Source organism: Muscardinus avellanarius (assembly GCF_963383645.1).
Source record: "Muscardinus avellanarius genome assembly, chromosome: X".
NCBI classification, from domain to species: domain Eukaryota; kingdom Metazoa; phylum Chordata; class Mammalia; order Rodentia; family Gliridae; genus Muscardinus; species Muscardinus avellanarius.
Window position 1 is genome coordinate 115,151,904 of NC_137792.1, and position 25,395 is coordinate 115,177,298.

Here is a 25,395-nt window from a genome sequence, read left to right on the forward strand (position 1 = left end):
AGTTCTTTGAAAAGGAAAATATGACTGTCACATAAAATGATACCTTTTGCTTTAATATCCAGAGAAGACTCAGAATGAACTTTAGCATATCTGTAAACTTAGGTCAGAGTATTGTACAGGTTATTAGAAATATGTATCGATATTGTCTCCTTTATGATCATAATAGATGTTAAAATTATTTTTAAAAAGTATATGTACTCTACTAACCTGTGGCCAGTTGTAAGTCAAAATTGATTTCAGACTTCACATGAACATTCTTTTACTCTCAGTTCTTGAGTTTTTCTCCTTTTACTCACTGTCTTCTTGTCTTTGGAATAGATCTGTGGAACAAATTCCAATTGACCAAATGTATTTGTTCATAATTTTTCTAAAGCAATTTAATACTATAACTATTATAAAGCTGATTGATTAGCTTGGCTATAATACATTGGTGTCAAATACACCTAAATTTGAGGATCAATTCTGTTTGAAATTTATAATTCATTTTATGGATATATTGTAATGGATTGACAAGTGACTTTATCCAAGTGCTTAAAATCCTGAATATATATGGAGATGCAACCAACTGCCAAATACCCTCAAGGTGATTAGACTGCACAGTGTCTCCATCTTCTACCAACCAATTTCCACAATACCTTGCCAACTTTATGGCCAGAAAATCCTTTCATTAGTTTCTAATGTCTTACCTTCATTTTTATCTTAGCAAACACAAATAAATACACAAATAAATATGAATATATTATTTTCTTATTCTATACATATTACACAAATGTTTGCAGTCAATATACATTTTCCACACTTTATTTTTTCCACTTAATATATCCTGGAGTTATTTCTATATCAGTTCATAGATAACTCTCACTTTAAAAAATTTTACACTTTCATATTACTCCTTTATTTGGATGTCTCACTGTTGATGAAACCAGTCCCCTTCACATGGGCACATGGGTTTCTAGGTTTTTGCTATTATAAGCCATGTTCAATGGAAAAACATATACCACACACACACACACACACACACACACACACACACATTTGTGTACAATGTGATTAATTTATATAAGTACGTTTCTAAGTTAAAAGAAACATGCATTATTTAATTCTATTAATTTAATTTAATTTCCAAATAATTTACCATAGCAGTTCTGCCTTCTATGTTCCCACTGACATGTTATTGGAGTCTTTGTCCTCCATAGATTTGTGAAGTATATGTTAAACTTTGGACATTTTTTTAAATTAAGAAAGTGTGAAATACTCTGCTACTATACCTTTAATTTCTTTTTTTTTACTGAGCTAGCAGTTTGAGTGCATTATCATATATAAAGGCCAATTGCTTTTTCTGTAAGCTTTTTACATGGTCTTTGCCTATTTATCTATTAGGTTGATATTTCTCACCACATCTAGTAAGAATCAGTATTAAATCCAGACGGGGTTTAAGAAGGAGAGCCTAATGACTTACTCTAAAATATCCTAAAGCAATTGTGTACTAATCCAGCCTGTGCTTGTGCTGTTGGAACCAATTTACCTCAATTGACAGTTTGTGGCTTTTATCCACAGTCACTTTTTGTTTCCTTCCTGGAGTGAGAAACTATGAACTTTTCTCCCTTCTATAACTAATGATTCTTACTTTTCTTCTCCACATATCATGATAGAATGAGAGGCAATGTCAATGTGTGCTTGGATTTTTTTATCCAAGTAATCTGTTTCTCCATCCTATCTAAAAGGAAAATAGTCATATTTACTCCAAAATTAGTCTCTCATAATTTATACATGTCTCAATTAACTTTCTCACTGCTGGACCCAACAATCCTGACCACACACAACTTAGAGGAAGAAATATTTATTTGCTCACAGTTTTTGGAGATTTAGAAGTTCAGCTCCAGAGGTGGGGCTTGTAGAAATCAGTGTATGGTAGAGGGAAGTGGACAAATTTTGTGAAGGCCAGAAGCAGAGAAAGAAAACAGGGAGTAAGAAGGATATATAACCCCCAAGGCCACACCTCCACAGACATCTCCTTAATAATGAAGCTCCACTTTCAACATTACTTTCTTGTCTCCATAATGACTAGGGGAACATTCTATATCCAAACCATTAAAATATATCATCCAGAGAAAAAACAACTAAAAAACCTTTTAGAGATAGGAGAGGAATCAGACACTTCATCGTTATAAAACCTCTCTGTCCCAATTCAATGTTTTTAAGGCAGAAGTTTAGGTCATTGACTTTAGATATTTATCCCTCCCTAATGTACATGACATATTCATAAACATAGCAAAGTCAGTCAGTAAGCCAAATATGAGAAGGAGGGAGAGAGAGAGAATGGGGTGGGAATTGGGAAGAGCTAAATGAGTGATGTGTATATGTATGCCCCTACCATCTTGTATCCTATTAAGATGTATTACTACAATGCACAAATAAAAAAATTAAAAATTAAATAAGGTTTTTTTTTTTGCGGTATTGGGAGTGGAACCCAGGGGCATTGTACCTCCGAGCCACACCATAAGCCCTATTTTTTAGTCTTTTTATTTTTTTGAAAGAAGGTCTCACTGAGTTGCAAAGGACCTCACTAAGTAACTGAGGCTGTCTGTGAACCTCAATCCTCTGGTCTCAGCCTCCCCAATGCTGGGATTACAAACATGTGCCACCACACCCGGCTAAAGAAGTTCTTGATAATATATACTACTCTAAAAATGAATGAATCAGAAATAAAGCAAATATATGACATTAAGCAATGAGAAATATATTCATATATCACTCAAGTAATTAAATCAAATTTAAAAAAGAAAAAAGTATAGAAATTGATGCCTATTGTGGTTTTACCCTATGTTCCATTCACTCAATCAATCATTTCTGTACTAATAAAGATCCTTTTAATAAATCCTGACACTTTTTAATCTACATCTCACTTTACCTCTCAAAAGCAGTATTAAATACAATTGATTTCCTCTCCCTGATACAGTATTTTCCCTTGGTTTCTTTTATACTGAATTTGTAGTATTCTTTAATGAACCAGAGATTCATTATCAGTGTCTCTTAAAACATCTTTTTAAGATCTTCTCAGCCATTAAAAGTTAAAACTCTCCAATGTTTGATCATAAAATCATTTTGTTATTATTTTATAACCTATTCTGTGTGCCTACGGACTCCCATGATCCCTGGATATATTGATGAGTACTCTATTACACAATTGTTGCATTAAACTTTGCTGTTTCAAAGTAGGTTTCTGCGTGTGTGTGTGTGGGGGGGGCTATGTGTGTGCGTGTTGTGATACTGGGGATTAAACCTAGGAGCATTCTACCTCTGAGCTATACCCCCAGCTGTATTTCCTGTCTCAGCTTTCCAAGTTCTGGGATTACAAGCATGTGCCACCATGCCCAGATAAAACTGAGTTTTATAGAAAAAAAAAATGGTAGAATCATTGGAATTTAGTTAAAAAATAGTCTGTTTTTAGTTTTCACAGTCACCAAGGAGTAACTAAACAATGGTGATCTAAGTTATGTCAAACTCATAATCATATGAAATATCAAATTTATTTAATGATTTACACAAGAAAGAATACTAGTATTGGCTTTTTAGGCCATGTACCCAAAAAGTACTAGGGGAAAATTAATTAAGGATAAAAGGTTTATTTCATAAGTACAGAGGAAATAAATGTCAACTGATTTATAAAATATTTCTTCTGAACTATGGTAGTGCTTGCTCAAGTATAAAAAAGATTCCTCTTTCATTGTTTCTGAAACATGTGTATCCACTAGATATAGTGTCATCCTTCTATTTTTACACAGTGATAACAAATTTTATCTTCCAGTCTTCATTTGTTTAGCTTACATGAAAGTTCTGCCATTTTCCATGTAGTAAATATCTAATATTACCCTCTATTTCCCAATCAGTTGAACTACAATGGTTAAGTTGTTTCCTAACCAGTTTAATACCATCAGTATTTGGAAACCACATCGTTTCATACTATATAATTATTGTCACTGTTGTGTTGATTCTGAAAGTCTTTAGTTTTAGAAAGTAATATTTTAACTTAACCCCATATTGTAGGGATATATGCTATTTGATCAACTCTGTAGCTAACTGATGATATGAACTATTTCATTATTGTTCCGTAATCAGTGCTTACATTCCTATCTCTATGAAAACTCTGACTTTCTTAGAAACTTATTATTAGAAAAGTGTCATGGGGCTCTATAACTCAAATATAAACATCATATAATTTTTAGAAAATCAAGGCAACCTATGCATCCATATAATCTGATATGGTGTTGAAATATAAAACTTAAAGAATTCATACAGCTCAATGGCAAGTAAACAATAGCTTTTGGTTTAAAAATAACATGGATAAAGAACTGTAGTAGTAGATATTTTTCCAAAGAAGACATGGATGGCTGTGAACTTACAATCCTCCTGTCTTAGCCTCCCTATTACTGAGATTACAAGCATGTGTCACCATGGTCAGCTAAGCTTTATAATTTTTCTTAATTTTTCTTACCCTCTAAAGCCATTTCATATGCACAGAAAGGATTCCTATTAGCTTTTATCTCAGGGCAGATCTAGTTACAATAAACTCCTTCAGCTTGTTTAATAAGACTACCTTAATTTTACCTTCATTTTTTGTGGTCCTGGAGATTTTTGTGGTCCTGGAAATTGAACCCAGAAGTCTCTACCTCTGGGCTATACTCCCAACCTATTTTATATTTTATTTGGAAACAGAGTCTCACTAAGTTGGCCTCACTAAGTAGCTGAGGCTGGCTTCGAACTTATGTGATCCTACTGTCTCAGCCTCCCAAGCGCTGGGATTACAAGTGTACCACCACGCCCGGCTTTACCTTCATTTTGGAAGAACATTATTACAATATATAGAATCCCCCTTGTGGAGAAACTTCATTAAGTGATGCATTAATCTCAGTATCTGCCAGATACTGGGGGGTGATCATACTTTTCCTAGGTTTTCCAGATGTGTAGTCTTAGGGGAAGAAAGCAGAAAGCCAATTCTACTGTAAGCACAGCCTGGCATGCAAACTCACTGTTGGGGTGGAGTAGGGAGCAGCAGAATTGAAATAATCCACCCCAGCCCCCAGTCTAAGTTCTACTTCTATCCTTTGGAGAGGAGCTGAGGCAGTCTGATCAAAGCCTCCCAATATTCACTGCTCTAAGACATTCATGATTGCTGATCCCATGTGGTCAGGTGATGCGCTGAAAACCAGATCATGTTCAGGCGCAAGTGGTTAGCTCTGGTGAAAGTACAAAGGGAGATCTTATTGAGTAAATTTCTACCTGTGCCTATATGTTGGTTCTTCTCTAGTAGCTTCACAGTCCCTGATCTAATTTCCAGGTCTTTGATCCATCTTGAATTGACTCCAGTGCAGTGTGAGAGGTATGGATTTAGCTCCAATTTTGGCAAAAAGATAACGAGTTTTCCTAACACCATTTGCTGAAAGGCTGTCTTTTCTCTATTATATGTGTTTGGCACCTTTGTTGAAAGTGACTTAGCTATTAAGTGGGTGGATCTGTTTCTGTATTTTCTATTCTGTTCCATTGGTTTATGTGTTTGTAGTAATAAAAACAGACTTGATAATTTCAAATGATCTGCCTTTAAACTTACTAATTCTTTTTCCCCATTTGTGTCTATTTATAGTGAGTTATTTTTTAATTATTGTATTTTTAGCTCTTTAATTTGTTTGGTTCATTTTTATTATTCATAACTCATTTGAAAATATAATTTTGTTCATATATTGTTTTCTGATTTAATTTAGTTGTTTGTCCATGCTTTCCTTTAGTGTGTGTGTGTGTGTGTGTGTGTGTGTGTGTGTGTGTGTGTAACTGAGGATTGACCCCAGGAGCATTCTACCTCTGAGCTATACTCCCAGGCCTATTTGATTTTTTAATTTTTGAAATGGTCTTACTAAGCTGATGAGAGTCTCACGACTTGGTAAGACTGTCCTTAAACCTGTGTTCCTCTTTTCTCAGCCTTCTAAGTACTGGGATTACAAGCATAGACCACCACTCCCATATTTCTTTAGTTCTTTGAGCATATTAAAACAGTTCTTTTAAAATTATCATTAGCACTCAGGGAAATGCTAAGGAAAACTAATCTGTGATTCCATCTAACTCTAGTCAGAATGTCATTCGTCAAAAATACAAATAACAGCTGGGGTTGGTGGCACACACTTGTAATCCCAGCATTTGGGAGGCTGAGACAGGAGGATCATGGTTTGAAGACAACCTCAGCTCCTACTTAGTGATGCCCTTTGCAACTTAATGAGACCCTGTTTCAAAATAAAGAATAAAAAACAGGGCTGGGAGTATAGCTTGGAGGTAGAATGCCCCTGGGTTCCATTCCCAGTACCGCAAAAAATAAAAAGAATACAAATAATAATAAATTCTGGCAAGGATATAGGTAGGATGTCAAATTAGTACAGACACTACAGAAATCATTATGTAGGTTCTGAGAAGATTGAGACTGTAACAACCATATGACCCTGCTACCCCACTCCTAGACTCATATCTTCAAAGGAGTTTAAATCAGAATATTATAGTGCTAAATTATAGTGGCAAAATTCTCAATGGATTACAAAGTTTGTTATATATACACAATGGAATTTCACTCAGCCATAAGAAAAATACATTATGTATTTTGAAGGAAAATAGATGGAACAAAAGAGAATACTATACTAAGATTAGCCAGCCTCAGAAAGTAAAGGGTTGCATGTTCTCTCTCATATATGAAAGCTAGAAAGAAATTGGGGGACAAAAGGGATTTTAGGTAAATGAGCAATTCTAGTCAAATAGTGGAAGAAGATTAAGGGAGGTGGATGAAGGAGATTTAATGAAGAAAACAGTTCAAATAATGCTATGTACATATACAAAATTATCAATACCAATCTCAATGACATGTACAAAGAGAGAGATAGCAAGGTCTGATCTGGAGAGAACCACACAAGGTGCTGTGTGGATGTATAATTCTATCACACTGAATTTCATTATGTTTAGTTACAATGCACCAATAAAATTATATAAAAAGAAAAGTGCTAGCCAGGCATGGTGGTGCATGCTTGTAATCCTAGCATTTGGGAAGCTGAAACAGGAGGATCGTGGTTTGGGGACAGCCTTACCTACTTAGTGAGACCCTTTGCAACTCAGTGAGACCTTGTTTCAAAATAAAGCCTAAAATATAGGGCTGTGGGTGTAGCTTGGAATTAGAATGCCCCTGGGTTCCATCTCCAGTATTGCAAAAAAAAAAGTCCTATAATATAAATGTTGTTTACATTAAGACTCATATTAAGTAGGTTGTCCAAGGCACCAAGTAGTAGAGATGGCAATCAAACTTAAATCTATCTGACTCAAAACTGATTTTTCACTGAACCACACTGGGGGAAATAGAGACAAAAGTTGACAGGAGCCTACATTAATCAACATATCCATTGAAGAAATTATAGAATTTACACTAGCAAAAGAAAGAGCTTTCTCAAAGTACAAAATTGGAAAAGAATTCATGTACCAAATATGTCTTGAATGCATACTGTGGAGAACTGATATTTCAAGAAGATTAAGAATATAAACCTTCCAGGAACCCACCAGTTCCTGAAGACAAACTCCAGTAAAAAGAAGCTAAATCCTATTGAACTAGAGAATCAACACTAGAAGCATTCACATTCTTCTCTCCACAAATAAATAAAGACAGCAACTCTCCAGATATCACAGCCAAATTGAACTTTTGTGGCTGCTGTTGAACTTGTTTGAATTGAGGATGAAGAAATAAATGACAGACCCTTCCTGCATGGACCTCTGTGGCTACAAACTGCCTGTTCCAGACCACTGTGAATCTCCAGACCACCCATCCAGACTGCCCAGTGATTCCTATAACTGCAGGTGAACTCATCAGGACAGGGAAACTATACACTCTTCTTTCCCATACCTTAGGGAGCTCATCAAGACTGTAAGTTTACAAATTGTCTTAGCAGGAGCCTGCATGGCTTCAGGGACTTGCATGGCAAAAAAAAAAAAAAAAAAAAAAAACAGGGGGTATGCAAGTTTCAAAGTATCCTTGTGGGGTGGGCGGGGACTACAATAAAACACAGAAAAAATGTGAAATAGCAAATACTACCTAGGGACACTATGGTGGAACCTAGAGTTGGCAGTTTGCCACACCCCTTCAGAGTGTTTAATGGTCACCCTAGGACCACCAGTAGTTGTATATTTGGGAAGAAATAAATCAGCCAACCAGGCTACAGGTTCAGAAATCTGTAAGCTCTTTCCTGGTGATACTTGGGTGATACAAATACCATATGCAGTGGTCAGCATTGTCTCATATGATTGTAACTACCCAGAACAACAGTGGTGTTTCTGGGGCTAAAAATACTCAGCCACCCAAGCTCCAGGCTCAGCAAGGAGATCAAGGGCTAGCAGTGTTCCACATGATCATAGCTTGCAGAATAGCAGCATTTTTACTGGAGCAATTTAACTCAGATATCCATGTCCCAGGCTGTGAACACAACACTGCCTTGAAGAACAGAGTTTTTGCCTGGTGATCATGCATACCAGTAGATGAAGGGCTTCACACGATCACAATCAGTATATTGGCTGTGGTGCTCCTGGGGCATTAAAACTCGGCCATCTGGACTACAAGCTCAGAAAGTCATGATCTCTGGCGATACTGAGCTTGGGCCCAGGGACCACAGAGGTCAGAGGCACTAGCAGAGCAACAGTGGTGTTCCTGAAGCATTAAATCTCAGCCAGCAGGCTGCAGGCTTTAAATGGAACATTATATTCTCTGGCTCTGTTGAGTTTAGCCAAGAGAGCATGGAGGCCTTCAGCCAATAAGGGACTGCTGACTGCCTGCACTGACTAAGAACTATAACCTGTTAACAAGATTATGGAGTATGAATTCAAAAATTTGATTATATGAAATAGTTTCATTGAGGCAAATATATACCCACAACATAGTACTTATTATAAAGGAACACCAAATAGACATAAGACTCCCACAAAGAGAGGAAGAAGATGGCAAGACAACAGATATATAAATTTGAGAATTCTAGAAACATGAGAATGTAGACCAGTGAGGAAGCAATAAATTCCCACAAGTCAACAAGCAGCCAAGTGCAGTGGCATACGCTAGTAATCCTCACACTTGGGAGGCTGAGACAGGAGGATCACACAGGTTCGAAACCAGCCTCAGCTACTTAGTGAGGCTCTCAGCAACTTAGTGAGACCCTGTTTCAAATAAAGAATTAAAAAAAAAAGGTCAGGGGCTGTAGCTTGGTGGTCCAATGCCCCTGGGTTCCATCTCCAGACCTGCACAAAATTCTTATAGTTAAACAAAAATAGACACACAAACTACAAATATTTGGGGAAACTTTGAAGGCAGTTTTAATAGGAAAATCTATAGCACTAAGTGTCCATATAAGGAAAATAGTAAGGCTTCAAATAGAAAAACCTAAGGATAGACCTCAAGGCCCTTAAAAAATAGGAACAAATTAATCCCCAAACCAGTAGAAGGCTGAAACTAATTAAAAGTAGAGCAAAAATCAATGAAATAGAGAACAACAAAACAAATATGAAAGATCAACAAATAAAAAAACTAGTTCTTTGAAAACATAAACAAGAAAAATAGACCCTTAGCCAACCTAACCAAAAGAAAAAGAGAATAAATCCAAATTACTGCAATAAGAAATGAAAAAGGAGAAATCACCACAAATAATGGAAAAATCAAGAGAAACATCAGAAATTATTTTGAAAATTTATACCCCAGTAAACTGGAAAACAATGAAAAAAACCCCCACAGATTTCTAGATACATACAACCTATGTAAATTGAACCCAGGGGATATAGAATACCTAAACCAACCAATAGCAAGTAAAGAGATAGAAATAAAAATAAAAAGCCTCACATCAAAAGAAAGCAGGGTCCAGATTGATTCCCAGCAGAATTCTAGAAAAAAAATTTGTAGAAGAACTAAACCAAACCTTTCACAAATTATTCCAAGAAATAGAAAATGATAAAATTCTTTCACACTCCTTATATGTGGCCAGTATTATTTGAATAAAGATACTTCATGAAAACAAAATTACAGATCAATATCCTTGATGAACACAGACACAAAAATTCTAAGCAAAATACTAGTGATATGCATTCACAACCATATCAAGAAAATTGCACACCATGACCAAATTCTTTCATTCCAGGGATGCAAGTCTGATTCAATCTATACAAATTAATACACATCATTTACCACATAAATAGAACTAAGAATAAAAAATCAAGTGATCATCTAAATAAATGCAGAAAAAACATTCAACATAATTTGACACCCACTAAATGGTAAAAGCACTACAGAAAATTGAAATAGATGAAACTTACCTCAACATTATTAAGGCAATATACAACAAACTCACAGCCAACATCATATCGAATGGGGAAAATCTATGAGAATTCCCCTTAAAACCAGGGAAAAGGATTATCAGTATCACTATTCCTTTTCAACACAGTACTCCACACTCTATCCAGAACAATAAAGTAAGAAAAAGAGAAGAAAATTAGAAAAAAACAAATGGGAAAATAAGAACTGAAATCATATCAATTTACACGACATAATTCTATACTTAGAAAACCCAAAAAAATTTAACCAAAAGATTTGTAGAGATGAAAAAAAATGAATTCAGCAAAATAGCAGGATATAAATTCAACCTAAAAAATCAGTAGGTTTTCTATATGCCAGTAATGAATCCACTGAAAAGAGGTCAACACACAGGTACAAAAACATATAGAATCCCCAGTAGACAAGATCAGAGAAAAGAAAACAGTAGAGGCCAAGGAGAGAATCTTAAAGGCAATGAAAGGAAAAGATCAAGTGACATTTAGAGCAAACCAATAAGAATCACTTTAAACTTTCCAAACCAAGTTATGAAAGCTAGAAGAGCCTAAAGTGACATATTCCAAACTCTGAAAGAAAATAAATTCCAGCCAAGATTACTCTACCCTGCAAAGATTTGGTGAGAAAATAAAAATATTCCATCACAAACAGAATCTAAAAGAATTTATGTCTTCCAAACAAGCACTAATATTTGTAAGTATTCAAAGAAATTTATTACAAAGAAGAATTAATAAACACCATAAACAGAGAAACAATAATTTCCATCAAATGCACAACTAAGCAAAGAAGGCGAAACACTACCTCAAACAGAAATTACAACTCAAAAAGTTAGGAATTAAAGATCATCTCTCAATAGTAACGCTGAATATAAATGGCCTCAACTCTCCAATAAAAATACATAATGTGACAAAATGGATTAAAAACCAGAATCTATTTATATGTTCTCTATAAGAAACATACCTTACAAGCAAAGATATTCACAAAATAAAGGTAACAGGATGGAACAAGGTAATTCATGCTAATGGAACTTAAAGTCAAGCAGAAATAGCAATTATGATATCAGAAAAATTAGACTTAAAGCCTAAGCTTATCAGAAAAGACAAAGCAAGGTCACCTTTTGTTGGTAAAGGAACAATACAGCAAGAGAAAACAAGCCGGGTGTGGTGGCACATGCTTTTAATCTGCCTCCTCTGCTTGGGTGGCTGAGACAGGAGGATCGCACAGGTTCGCAGCTAGCCTCAGCTGGTTTAAGAGACTCTGTCTCCAAATAAAATATAAAAATAGGTCTGGGAGTATAGCCCGGAGGTAGAAAGCACTTGGATTCCACCCCCAGTACGTACCACCCCCCAAAAAAGAGAGAGAAAATAACAATAGTCAACATTTAAGCCTCAAACACAAGCACAGCCGCTTCCATAAAACAAACTCTTTGAGGCATTATGCCACATACAGATCCCAAAACAATAATTTTGGGAGACTTCAACACTTCTTTCACACTGCCAGACCAACCTTCTAGATAAAAGGTGAGTAAAGACACCTCAGACCTAAAGAACACCATAAAGCAAATGGACCTACTAGACATACAGCATATTCTACCCAACTACAGCTGAATTCATATTTATTCAGTTGATCACAGAATCTTCTTAAAGATATACCATATCCTGGGCTACAAAATGAGCACCAGCAAATTAAAAAATGGGCCATAATCCCCTGCATTTTTTAGACCATAATGAAATGAACTATAAGAAGACCCAAAGAAACAACATAAACACATGGAAACTGAACACCACACTGCTGAGTGCAGAATACATCAAAGAAGAAATAAGTGGCAAAATTAAGAAATTCCTAGAAACAAACAAAAATATCGACACAACATATCAAAATCTCTGGGATACCAAGAAGGCAGTATTAAGAAGAGAATCATAGCACTGAGTACCCACATAAGAAGAACAAAAAATCACCAAATAAATGACCTAATTAGCACACCTCAAAGCCCTTAAAGAACAGTCTAACCTCAAAGCCAGTAGAAGACAAGAAATTATTAAAGAGCATAAATCAATGAAGTAGAGAATTAAATAATCAATAAAAATAAAAAAAACAAAATCTGGTTTATCAATCTTGTTTATTTGTCAAAAAACAACACTAGCCAACCTAATCAAAAAAAATAGAAGGAAGATGGCGACCGAGAAAAGCGGGGCTTAAGAGCCCCGCTAACAACCAATCTCTATTACCACAAAATCAACGCCTTTCATAGCCAGAAAACACCATCACCAGAGAAACAAAAAAATCACCAGGCTCCAGAGAGAAAGCGGACTGAGAACAGAGCTCAGAGCCACAGAGGAGATACACCGGCCTCACGCCCGAGCACGTGGCAGCAGCGCCATACTGCTGGCGGCAGCAGCGATTTCACCGGAAGGCTACAGCAAGCCGAGGTGAGCCGCTGCGCAACAGCCAGGCGGGATTTCTCGGCAGAGGGAGCATTTAAAGCTCCCAGTGGTTGAGTTCAGCACACGCTGCAGGGATTCAGAGTGGAAATCAAAACCAAGAAGAAATACGCCAGCCTCACGGCCGAGGGCGTAGCAGCAGCGCCATATTGCCACCGGTGGCATCAGCAGCGAATTCACCGAGTCCAGTACGGCTATATCTGCGTACTCAAGAACAGTGAGTCAAATTGCGGGCCACAGAGGAGAAATCCCAGTACTGTACTCCCTGGGACTTGACCCAGTGGGGGAGTGGCGGTGGCAGAGATATCACACCATAGGAGAACTTGCAACCTGGCACCCCCCACAGTCTAAAGCAGCCTCTATCGACTCTCTGGGTCGGAGACTCTGTGATACAACCCAGTAAAGGAGTAGTGGGGTCTGAGATACTACTGACTCGAGATCCAGAACACCTTAAGTGAAGTCATAGTGACCCAAGGGAAGAACCCAGAGAAGGCACAAACTTCTGAAATCATGGGAAAGAGGAATAATACTAGAGCAATGAATGCCAACAACCCCACAACATCAGAACCCGATAAAACAGAAAATCAGAGATTTCTAGAAGATCAAATCAGGAAAATAACTGTAGAAATAATAGAGGTGCTTCGAAAAGAACTCAGAGAGAGCCAAAAAGAGATAAAGGATGCAATTAATGAAGTAAAGGCCTCAATTCAAAGCACAAACAACCAATTAGACCACATGGAGAACAGAATCTCGCTCTTAGAAGATGATCATTCCATAAATGAACGCATAGTTTCTAATCTAGAAAAAAATATCCGACAGCAGGAATCTGATATTGAAGAAATATGGGCCCATCTTAAGAGAGCTAACCTAAGAATAATTGGAATAGAGGAGGGAAAAGAAAGTGAAACCAAAGGGATCAACAATCTCTTCAAGGAAGTAATAGCAGAAAATTTTCCAAACATAGAGCAAGAGGTTGATACACAGATCCAGGAAACTTATAGAACTCCCTTTTGACAGGATCAGAGAAGAGGATCCCCACGCCACATAATTATCAAAATGACCAATGTGGAAGCCAAGCAGAGAATCTTAAAGGCAACAAAAGCAAAGGGCCAAGTGACATTCAGAGGCAAACCAATTAGAATCACTCCAGACTTCCCAAACCAAGTCATGAGAGCCAGAAGGGCTTGGAGTAACATATTCCAAACTCTGAAAGAAAACAACTTCCAGCCAAAAATTTCCTACCCAGCAAAACTTTCTATCAAATTAGATGGAAAAATAAGAAGCTTCCATGACAAACAGAAACTGAAGGAATTTATGTCTTCAAAACCAGCACTAGAGAAAATACTCAAAGAGATTAACTACAAAGAAGAAATAGGTAACACACACCAGAACCAGAGAAATAAGATTTTCCATCCAACAGACAATTAAGATTGGTTATCTGTGGAGATTCATTATTTATGTTAGTCTGTTACCTATCTCTAAATGGTATTGTTTGCCTTTATTGTTGTTAATTTTTAGGATTCCTAGTTGGAATATTAATATACCTTCAGATATAGCATTTGGAAATATTTTATCCCATTCTATTAGTAACTGTTAACTCTGTTTACATTGTCTTTGGATATACAATATATTTTTTTTTATTTTTTAGGGAGTTTGTATACTCTTCTGTTGCCTGTGCCATTGAAATCATATCCAAGAAATCACTGCCAATTTCAATGTTGTGAGGTTTTATGACCTAGATTTTCTCCTAAAAGTTTATAGTCTTAAGATTTATATTTAGGTCTTTTATCTATTTTGAGTTAATATTTGTATATGGGATTAGGTAAGGGTCCAATTTTATTCTTTTCCATGTAATTATTATTTTTCAACAATATTTAGTTAAAAGATTATTTTTTCCACCACCAAATGTTCATGGAAACCTTGTCAAAAATAACTTGACAATATAGGGAAGAGTTTAGCTCTAGGCTTGTATTTAACTCCAATGGTTTATATATCTGCCTTTAGAATAGTACTACACTGTTTCAATTATTGTAGCTTTATATGGTTTGAAATCAGAAAATATATATCTTCTAGCTTTGTTCTTTTTCAAGATCGTTTTGGGTATCTAGAGTCCATATTCCATATTGGGATAGATTTTTTTTCTGAAAAATAAATATATAAATATATGATAGTTTCACCAAAAAAAAAATAGAAAAAAATATTCTCTGGTAAGAAAGAAAGTAAAAAGAAATATTGAAATGTTATCTTTAAGTCATCAAAAGCTTGGTATCAGACAAATGAAACTGTTATGTGAGATTATCATTGTTAATTTTGGATAAATTGCTATAATACTAGATGTCAACCACTAAGCCAAGCATAGGAAGGAGGGATGGGGAGGGAATGGGGTGGGGATTGGGTAGGGGCTAACTGGGTGATGTGTGCATGTATGTCTACAAAAGTTTTTTTTTCCCCCATTATGATGTATGAATACAGTGCACCAATAAAAAATTTAAAAAAAGAAATAGAAAATCTATCCAAATTACTAAAATAAAAGAAAAATGTGATATTACCACCATTTTCACAGAACTTCAGAGGATTATCAGAAATTACTTTGAAAAACTATATTCCAACAAAATGGAAAACTTAGAAGTTATCAAATTTTTAGACACATGCAACCTTCCTAAATTGAATCAAGAAGCTATTGAAAATTTAAACCAACCAGTAGCAATCACTACTGAGCTGTGAAAAGCAATAAACTAACAACATGCACATTAACAAAAAACTTACTATAATTAAGCAGCATGGTATTGGCAGCAAGATAAGAAATAAATCAATGGAACAAAATTATGTTCTGAAACATAATTGATTTTCAATTAATTTATTTTCAAAAGTGCCAAATTTCACCTACAGACATTTACATAATACTAAAAAAGTGAATGAATCCCAAAAAAACATTTTTTTCTTTTTACAATTTTAAAATTTTTATTTAATTTTGGGGGTTTTTCAAAAAACATTTTCAATTTAAAGAACAAATCTGGATAATTTCACATGTGTGCTTTACTGATGAACACATTAGTGTTTTACCACTGAACTACACTCCCAGACCTAGTTTATTTTTTTATTTTAGAAAAAGGCCTCACTAAGTTATCACACACTGGCCTCAAACCTCTGATCTTCCTGTCTCAGCTTCTCAAATATTTGAATTACTGGCATGTACCACAAACCCAGGCTGTTATAATCCCATTTATAAGAAGCTAATCTACATACTAAGCTAATCTATGGTAGAAAAGAAATGAAAAAAAATAACTGATTCTATAGAAGTGAATGGAAAGAACCACCAAGGGAATTTAATGAAGTGATAAAAGTATTCTCTATTTTAGTTGGGTGACTAATATGAAGGTGTATATATTTTTAAAAACTCATTAAAATCTGCACTTAAATATAGTTTTTCTTCTATGTAAATTAAAATATCAAAACTATACAGAATAATAATGAGGGGGCACATATTTTACCAGATAAGAAAACATAGTATAGATACTGAAAAATAAGTGTGATATAATACAAAGAGACAAACCATTTTTAAAAGTCCAAATATAGACTCAAATACATATGGCAACATTATGAATGGAAATTGATTTTTTATTTCATTATTTGGAGGCAATTGGGTTTCTACTTACTAGAATTGAGAAGTGAAAACTCTCTATACATACATTTTTATAAAGTTTTGAGTTTTGAACCATGGGACTCTGTTACTTATTCAGAAGTTAAACCAAGGAAAAAGTGAGAAATGAGATGAAAGATCTGAGTATTAGCTTTGGCTAGAATTTCAATTTCTGTGGAAAACTGAGGAAGAAAATTAAGTTGATAAAGGTATAATCAACAGCAATGAAAATGAGATGTTAATAACTCACTCAAAAGTAATTCAAAGATAATTTTCCACTCAAAAATGAGACATAATGAAAAAGTAATTAACAAGACTAGCAAAAATAAAAAATATAGTCTTTGAAACATGAATAGAGTCAAAGAGTATATCATTGTTTAGGGCTCAAGCAAAGATAAAGACCCATTAAAGGGAGGTACAAAACGAAAAGATGTGAAAATTGATTACTATGTACAAAATGAAGTTTTAAGGTGAAAATAAGGTAGACTGAAGCAAATTTTCTTTATTGTAAATAAAGTTTGAGGTCATTAGCTTGATAGATGAGGAAAGGAAATGAGATTTAGGAGAGAAGAAGATTGTTGTGAAACATGAGTTATATAAAATAAAATTGTTGGACTATGGTCAAAGCCAAGACTTAGCTCAAGCACAGACACTTGAACTAGGCTATATATATTCGGTTTAAGGACATGTTCAACAATATTCTAGCAAAGGAGTGGAGAAATGGAAGGAGTTTTCATGTGTTAAGTCCTTCACAGTCTGAAGGTGGTTACTATGATCCACATTCCAAAGCTGAGAAAATTGAAAATCACAGCGAAGAATAGATTTGCCTATAAATAGTCTTTTAGAAAGTTACAGAATCAAGCCAGGCGTGGTGGTGCGCGCTTGTAATCCCAGCATTCGGGAGGCTGAGACTGGAGGATCGTGGTTTGCAGACAGCCTCAGCTACTACTTAGTTAGGCCCTCTGCAACTCAGTGAGACCCTGTTTCAAAATAAAGAATAAAAAATTGGGCAGGGGGAGTAGCTCGGAGGTCAAATGCCTCTGGGTTCCATCCCCAAACCCACAAAAAAATAAAAAGAAAGAAAAAAATTTAAAAAATGAAAAGTAAGTTACAGAATCAGATTCAAATACAAGTTAATCTAACTTCAAAACCTATGTGGTCCTAACAGTCAAGCTTAACACATTGAAGATATTCAGTAGCTGTTTCTCAAATGACTGAAACAGATCGTGAAGAATAGAATTTACACATTATGAAAGTAAGTAATAGTGGATTTTGCACAGATGGGGTTAAAATAGTAAAACGTATTTATTTGATAATGAGGAAAACACTGAAATATTATTATTGAAATATTCATTCAGTATTTAATCATATTTTCGATCTCTGTTAGGAATAAAATTGCCATCATATGGATAGGAATGTAGAAAGTAAGTCATGAAATCTATACCAAAAAATCCTCCTAAGTAAAACCTTCTACAGCCTTAAGTATTGAAGAGTTTTATATTTCTGCTGAGCCTAGAAAATAAAACAGCATTTGTGTATATGATCATATCATTTCTGGGTGTAATATATCTACCAGAAAATATCATTTCTAGCAATTCTAAAGAGTAATAATTGTATGGGTGATCCCATTAAAAGAAAAATATTGGACATTTTCTTAGCTGATATCATACATACTGAAAACAAGTATATACATACAAACTATATACTTATGCATATCCATATATACATATGAATAAAAACACAAACATATGGTGAATAAACACAAGACAACCATTTTTACATACAGATCTTTCAGAGTACATCTTCACAGAGATATAGCAACTGAATGTATTAAAATTACGATTCCTAGGCATTTGCAAAAATGAAAAACCTGTTCATCTAATACATGGACAGACTGAAACAAAATCTTTAAATATTTCTCTGAGATGAAACTAGACACTTTCATTAAAAGTCCATTATGCTACAAGAATAACTGGAACAGGTCAAAGAATACATAGACATAGAGCCTGTTTTATGGGGTAAAGCCACCATAATAAATAGGACTGTATGTGGAGCACATGGTACTGGGATTATAGGCACATGCCTATAAACCCAGTACCTGAGAGGCTAAGAGAGTGGGATTAAAGGTTTGAGGCAAGCCTCAGCCACCTAGGGAGACCCTCAGCAACTTAGCAAGACCTTTTATCACACACACACACACACACACACACACACACACACAAAATAAAAGTTGTGCTGCGTATCTCAGAGGTAGAATGCCCCTGTGTTCAAATCCAGGTACCACAAAACAACGGGGTGGGGTAGAAGGGAGAGAGAGAGAGAGAGAGAGAGAGAGAGAGAGAGAGAGAGAGAGAGAGAGAGAGAGAGAAAAGAAGAAGAAGAAGGAGGAGGAGGAGGAGGAGGAGGAGGAGGAGGAGGAGGAGGGAGAGGGAGGGAGGGAGGGAGGGAGAATATATCAACAATTTATAACATTATTTACTTCAAAGTGTTAGCGATTAGAAATTGTGAATATTCCATTCTCTGACCCAAAGATAAACGTTTTTTTGTTTAGTTTTGTGTGATTTTTTGCTAGTGAGAGAGACAAGGTCCCTTTCTCTTTACATCTTACATCAGGAATAAGGTTGACTAATAGTGGTATATGCCAAGCTATATATTACCCCAAAGATGGATTGTAATTCAGCAACAATAAAATGACCTAAAATGAAAGGAATTCACTCTTAAAATAATGAAAAGTAATTCTGTATTGATTTTTAAAGAATAAACTGGCCAATAAGCAATAAGCATTTTCAACTCAAAGAACCATCAGTCATTAATTAAAAAGGACAAAAAATTGGTTATGACTGTGCATATCTATAATACCAGTACTCAGGAGGCTGGGATAGGAAGATTGCAAGTTCAAGGCTAGCCCCCAAAACTTGGTGAGATACAACAGCAGCTTACTGAGACCTGTATTAAAATAGAAAATTTAAAAAAAAAATAGGGCTAGGAATGTAGTTCAGAGGTAGAATGACTTTGAATTCAAATATATATCTCCTCAAAAGTCAATAAAAAGCCATGATAGAGCGTATTAGAATTTATGGAAAATATTTCCTCCATAACATAGCACAGTGAGAAGAGAATAACCAAAACATGAAATAAGAAATATTCAAAATTCTATTTTCATTTTATGCACATTAACACATGGTTTCCCCCAGCTTTTCAGGGTAGAGTTCACTTGAGATTTAATCTTACTTTGTAGGAGCCACAGTTCTGTACTTAAGCATACACTATATATAAATAAGAGACCAGAAGTTCATAAAAGTTCATTATAGGAAAAATAAACTCAGAGATGAAATTAAAGCTGTGCTAAGGGATGTGACATTTGAGAACACAGAGGGAAATTATCTCACAAGAATCAGAGAAACTACTAGATATTTTGCCAATGTTTACTTAATCTTTGAGATATTTTGAAATGAAAGATTTTTCCTTAAAATGTTTTAATGCTTGAATTTGATAACTTACAATAATTGAATCTAAATGGTCAAAACTATCTTTGGTGAAGCCTCTTAGAGTGTATTTATAAATGAAAAAGCTTTAAAATGTGTTAATGTAACCCATTGTATTTTAGCAAGTTATGATCAGATCCTTCAATATTGTGTTTTTGAAATACAAGCTCACATTTTATATCGCTAGTAGAATATTTCTATTATATTTAATATTGTAAATTCACTAAGCTAAATTTTATCTTCTTAATAATGCTATGTATTAAAATATAATTTAAACTTTAATTAACAAAAAGATATTTGTTGTAATAGGTTTTTACCTCAGGTAATTAATATACAAAATATTAAAGTGAAATATTTGTAAAAGAAAGATTGCATTTTACTTAAATATATTTTCACTGTTATAAAATATAAGAATCAAATTATCACTTTGCACTTCTATGGTTTAATTTCAATATTATATTTTACCCTACAAATTCTCAGTGATATACACTTTTAAGTGTCCTAGTAATACTTGAGTGCATTTCAAAACCAACTCAATTTATTTTTAAAGTGATATTCTTATTTTTTATTATTAATCATTATAATTACTATTTTTTTTGCAGAACTGGGGATTGACCCTTGGGACATTCTATTCCCAAGCTATACCCACAGCCCTATTCTTTATTCTTTATTCTTTATTTTGAAACAAGGTTTAAATAAATTGAATAAGGCCTAAGTACCTGAGGCTGTCCTTGAACCTGTGACCCTCCTGTCTCCGCCTCCAAAGTACTAGGATTACAAGTGTGTGCCACCATGCCCAGCTCAACTTGATTTATAAGAAATGTATTTATTACAAATTTGCATGTTTTTAAATCATCATATTCAGAAACAATCTTTAGCTCTACTTCTGCTTTGCAGGATTTACATTTATTTCTAAGGGGGAAACTTATTTCCCATGTTCCTTTCAGTTCTCATTTTTTATCAAATTCCATTGAGTGCACTGTGATTTTACATCATATTGAGGCACAAAGTATCAGAAAAATACATATACACAACTCTTGTTGCCTTCCCCATAGGATACCCTATCAACCCTCACCCCTCAAGTCTTTGAGATTTGAATTGGCAATTTTGTATACATTCATATCATTGTTTTTTAATATAGTGGTACATTGTAGTCATATATATTAATGGGGCACAGGATGGTGGAGGCATACATGCATACATCACTCATTTACCCCTTCCCCACTTCCCAATCCCATTCCCTCCCCCTCCCTCCTTCTCCTTGACTTAGTGATTGCCTTTGATACGTTTGTGAATGTATATCATATACATTAGGGAATTTCCTTCTTCTCCCTCCCATTCTTCTCAGTTAGGTTGCCTTATTTGCTCATCTATAGTATCTCCTTCTTCGTCCTATCACCCATTTTCTCCCTAGCTTCCACATATTAGGGAGAGCATCTGATTTCTTATTTTGTGTGACTGACTAATCTTTCTTAGAATAATATTCTCCAGTTCCATACATTTCCCTATAAATGACATAATTATGTTTTTCTTTATGAAAATAAAGAGGCTAAGTAAAATTCTACTGTGTACATTTACCATAGATTAGAAATCCATTCATCTATTGATGGACATCTTGGCTGGTTCCATAGTTTGGTAATTGTGAATTGTCCAGCTACTAACATATATATAGTAAAATATAGCAACTGTAGTAAAATATAGTAATATATACATATATATATATATACATATATATATACATATATGTATATATATAATGTTTACAATGGTAGTTTGGTTTCAATTCTTGTGTAGATACCCAGGAGTGGTATAGCTGGGTCATATGGTAGATTCATTCCCATTCTTCTGAGGATCCTCCACACTGTTTCCAAAAGTGTTTGCACTAATTTTAACCCCACCAGAAATGTATCAGAGGGTGTAAGTCCAACACTTCAACACATAGGCACAAGTAAAGACTTTCTCAGCAAGACTCTAATGGCACAAGAAATTAAAAGCAGGATCAATACATAGGATTGCATTAAAGTGAAGAGGATTTAAAGTGAAGAAGCAGAATGAGAAATGAATCATATTTGGTCTGAAGTGGCAAATTTGGTCTCTCTATATCCATGAAGCCAGACCATTCTGGAAGCAGACTGTGGAGGAAGACCATAGAACCAGCATCCTGTAGCTGCAGACCACTACCTTGAGTCCAGCTAGACAAAAATCAACTTGAATGGTCATCCAAAGTCACCATTAACTGGACTCAAGAGGAGAACTCACCACTGTATTACTGCAAAGGAAGTTGTTAAAGCAAGAATTCAATTAACCTTGAGTGAGAAAAATCCCAACAAGTCACACTCTAAAGAGTTGTCCACTGAAGGCCAACTGGTGAGTGTGCATGGGCTACAGGTGACAGCAGGAGGCCACACTTTCTTGGCAAATGTGAATTCCCTATTAAATAAGGGCCGGTGAGGGAGTAAAGAGCTAATCCTGTAACATTTTAGTATCAAACAGCACAGTTGAAATCATTATTTGGTTTTCTTTTCCTTTGGTTTGGGAAGTTTGTTGATCTCTTTTTTGGCCATCCCAAATGGCACTTCAAAATGATGTCATGTCATGTTGGTTCAGTCCAGGAAGTAGCTGTGAGAAAGTCACTTTCAGGTAGGTGAGAAGCAGGTTGTGCACTTGCTGTCCGCCCCAACCCGCTCTGCATTGAGTCTTTACGAGGTTGCTACAAATTTTATGGAATCTTTGCTATTGATCAGTGGTCCATTTATTGGAGCCTAAAATTCTAGGTACTAGAATGGGAACAAAGTAGTCACCCAAGCACAAAAACAACGAAACAGGAAACAGAACAGATGCGTCTAGATAATAGATAATCAGAAACACCAATGACACCCCACTCATGGTGGTGGGTGGAAACCAGGCTCTCTCCCATTGCGGGACTTTATTTGCCATCAGCATCACTTCTCGCCAGCCCTGTAGCTGCTCTTCCAGACTTGCGTTCTCGCAGCCTATGATAGTCTGTCTTATATATCATGAAGTACCTTTCGATTTGTGCTTATTGTTCTAAAGTTGTCTGTCTCCAATCATAATGTGCCCCACCATCCCAGATTTCTAAACTCCGAACAAATGCCAGGATCTCCTGTTGTTCGTTTGACTGGACTTCCAGCACCCTGCCGTGAGCTCACAACCTCTCTACCATTTTCAGTTATAACAGATCTAGCAAATTTTCAGTAACAGCCCTTTGACACTCCACCCAGCAGGTTGGTGTTGTGATTATCACCCTCTACCATAGTTCCTGAAGTGTGGTCTCAGTAAGTGCCAGACTTCCTATAGCCTCACCTTCCCTCAATACACAGAGCCACTGGAGTTCCAGAAAAAAATGGAATACAACCCTAATCTCTCACTCAGCACAAGAATCAACTCAAGATGGTTCGAAGACCAGACCCTTTGAAATTGCTAGAAGAGGGTATAGAACCAACACTTTAATGAATATAGATAAAGGTAGAAACTTCTTCAATAAAGCCCTGAAAGTTCAGGAAATTAAAACAAGAATTAATGAATGGAATAGCATTAAATTAAAAAGTTTCAGAAGCCGGGCATGGTGGCACACACTTTTAATCCCGGTATTGGAGAGGCTGAGACAGGAAGATTGCACTTCAAGGATGGCCTCAGCTACTTAGTGAGGCCCTTTGCAACTCAGTGAGACCCTGTTTCAAAATAAAGAATAAAATAATAGGGCTGGAGTTGTAGCTTATAGGTGAAATTCTTATGGGTTTCATCCCCAGTACCAAAAAAAAGTTTCTGTACAACAGAGGTAATCATCAAAATTTAACAGAGAGAGCCAACAAAATGGGGAAATTTCTAGAATATATAAAGAGCGCTAAAAGCTAAACAAAAATAATTAAAATGAGCAACTGAACCAAAGAGAACCTTTTCAAAAGAAGAAATACAAGTGGCCAAAAAAAATTAATGTTCATCAGTTTTAGCAATTGGGGAAATGCAATTATCTGCTGTATTTCAAGACTGTTTTATTCTCAAGTGACAATAATAATTTTATGAACAATATCTTTTGCATGGTAAACTCAAATATACTTTACACCTAAAGGCAATACATCTTTATCAAGGTGGAATTAAGCTGATGGCTGGAGAAGGAAATTTTTGACCATTGAAGCTAATTCTCCTATGCTTACATAAAACTGACAAAATGCAGGACTTCAGTTGTTTATGGAGATAAATGAAAAACACTTCAACAGTCAAGCTTCAGGGAATTCAATTTATCTACACACTTCAGAGGCTAAATCAACTGTGATGAGTTTTTAAAATATGGAGCAAGAAATGACTAATTTAATAAAATTGTGTTGCAATAAATGCTTTGTATAACTTTTTAAATCCACTGTTACAAAAATATTTCAAAGTCTCAGATGATTGCCCATAGTCATAGTGCTTTGCTGGTCTAGTTACATGAATATTTGCTACATAAATATTAAGAAGTAAAGTGAAAAACTATTGCAAACCATGTGCGCATGATAGCCATTCACTAATAGGAAAAACAAAACAAAGCTATCAAATACCTCATTATGTTATATGGAAATTGTAAAGAGAGAAACCAAAGGTTAGAAAGCTGACACCTCAGCCCAATTCCACAGTTTAGTAGGAAAACAATACATCTGTGGGCTTTTCTTTCAAAGAAAAATGAATAGCAGTAGAAGCAGATGACTCTGACCTAAAGAAAAAAAAATCCAGGCAAAACTGTTTCATCCTTCTAACTTACACAGATCCTTAAAACTGTGTCTGTGTAGTCAGTGTTATAATTTATAAAGCCCTTAAAATCTTTACATGTGCACAAACACGTACACAAATATATTTATATGCACACGCATGTATATATTACTTGTCATTCATTATTTCTAGATAGTGGTTGGTATTTTTGAGTGTTTTTTTGGCAGTACTGGGGTTCCTAGAAACCCTTCTACCTCTGGGCTACTCTCCCAGAACCTACTTTTTATATTTTTATTTGGAAACAGGGTCTCTTAAGTCAGCGAGGTTTGTTTCAAACCTGCACGATCCTCCCGTCTCCGCCTCCCAAGTGCAGGGATTACAAGTGTGTGCCACCACACCCTGCGCTAGATAGTGTTTTATAAATAAAATAATTGGACATTATAAAACCGCTTGTGTTCTGAACTTCTTTTGGACATGACAAATGAAAACAAAATCTCAGTATTATCAAATAATTAGTGCCTTTAAATTAGAAAGAAATGCAATTCTATCATTTTTTAAAAGTGATATATGGGGACAATAAACTTGTACAAAATACTTTCACCATATAATCTATTTGAAACATGATTTTCCTGCTTTTTTTTTGCTACTGGGGATGGGAACCGAGGGAGCATTCTCCCTCTGAGCTACACTCTCAGTCCTATATTTTTATTCTTTATTTTGAAACAGGGTCTCACTAAGTTGAAGAGG

The 25,395-nt window shown here is 35.3% G+C and overlaps 1 pseudogene across 1 annotated transcript; it reads right to left on the reverse strand.

The window, feature by feature from the left end:
• Nucleotides 1–22,451: 22,451 nt before the first annotated feature.
• LOC308279423 (ADP-ribosylation factor-like protein 6-interacting protein 1) lies at nucleotides 22,452–23,219 on the reverse strand (annotated as a pseudogene). The gene is made up of 2 exons: nucleotides 23,183–23,219; nucleotides 22,452–22,937 (listed from the first exon to the last, which is right to left on the reverse strand). The product of its transcript is annotated as an ADP-ribosylation factor-like protein 6-interacting protein 1 (transcript).
• Nucleotides 23,220–25,395: the final 2,176 nt, after the last annotated feature.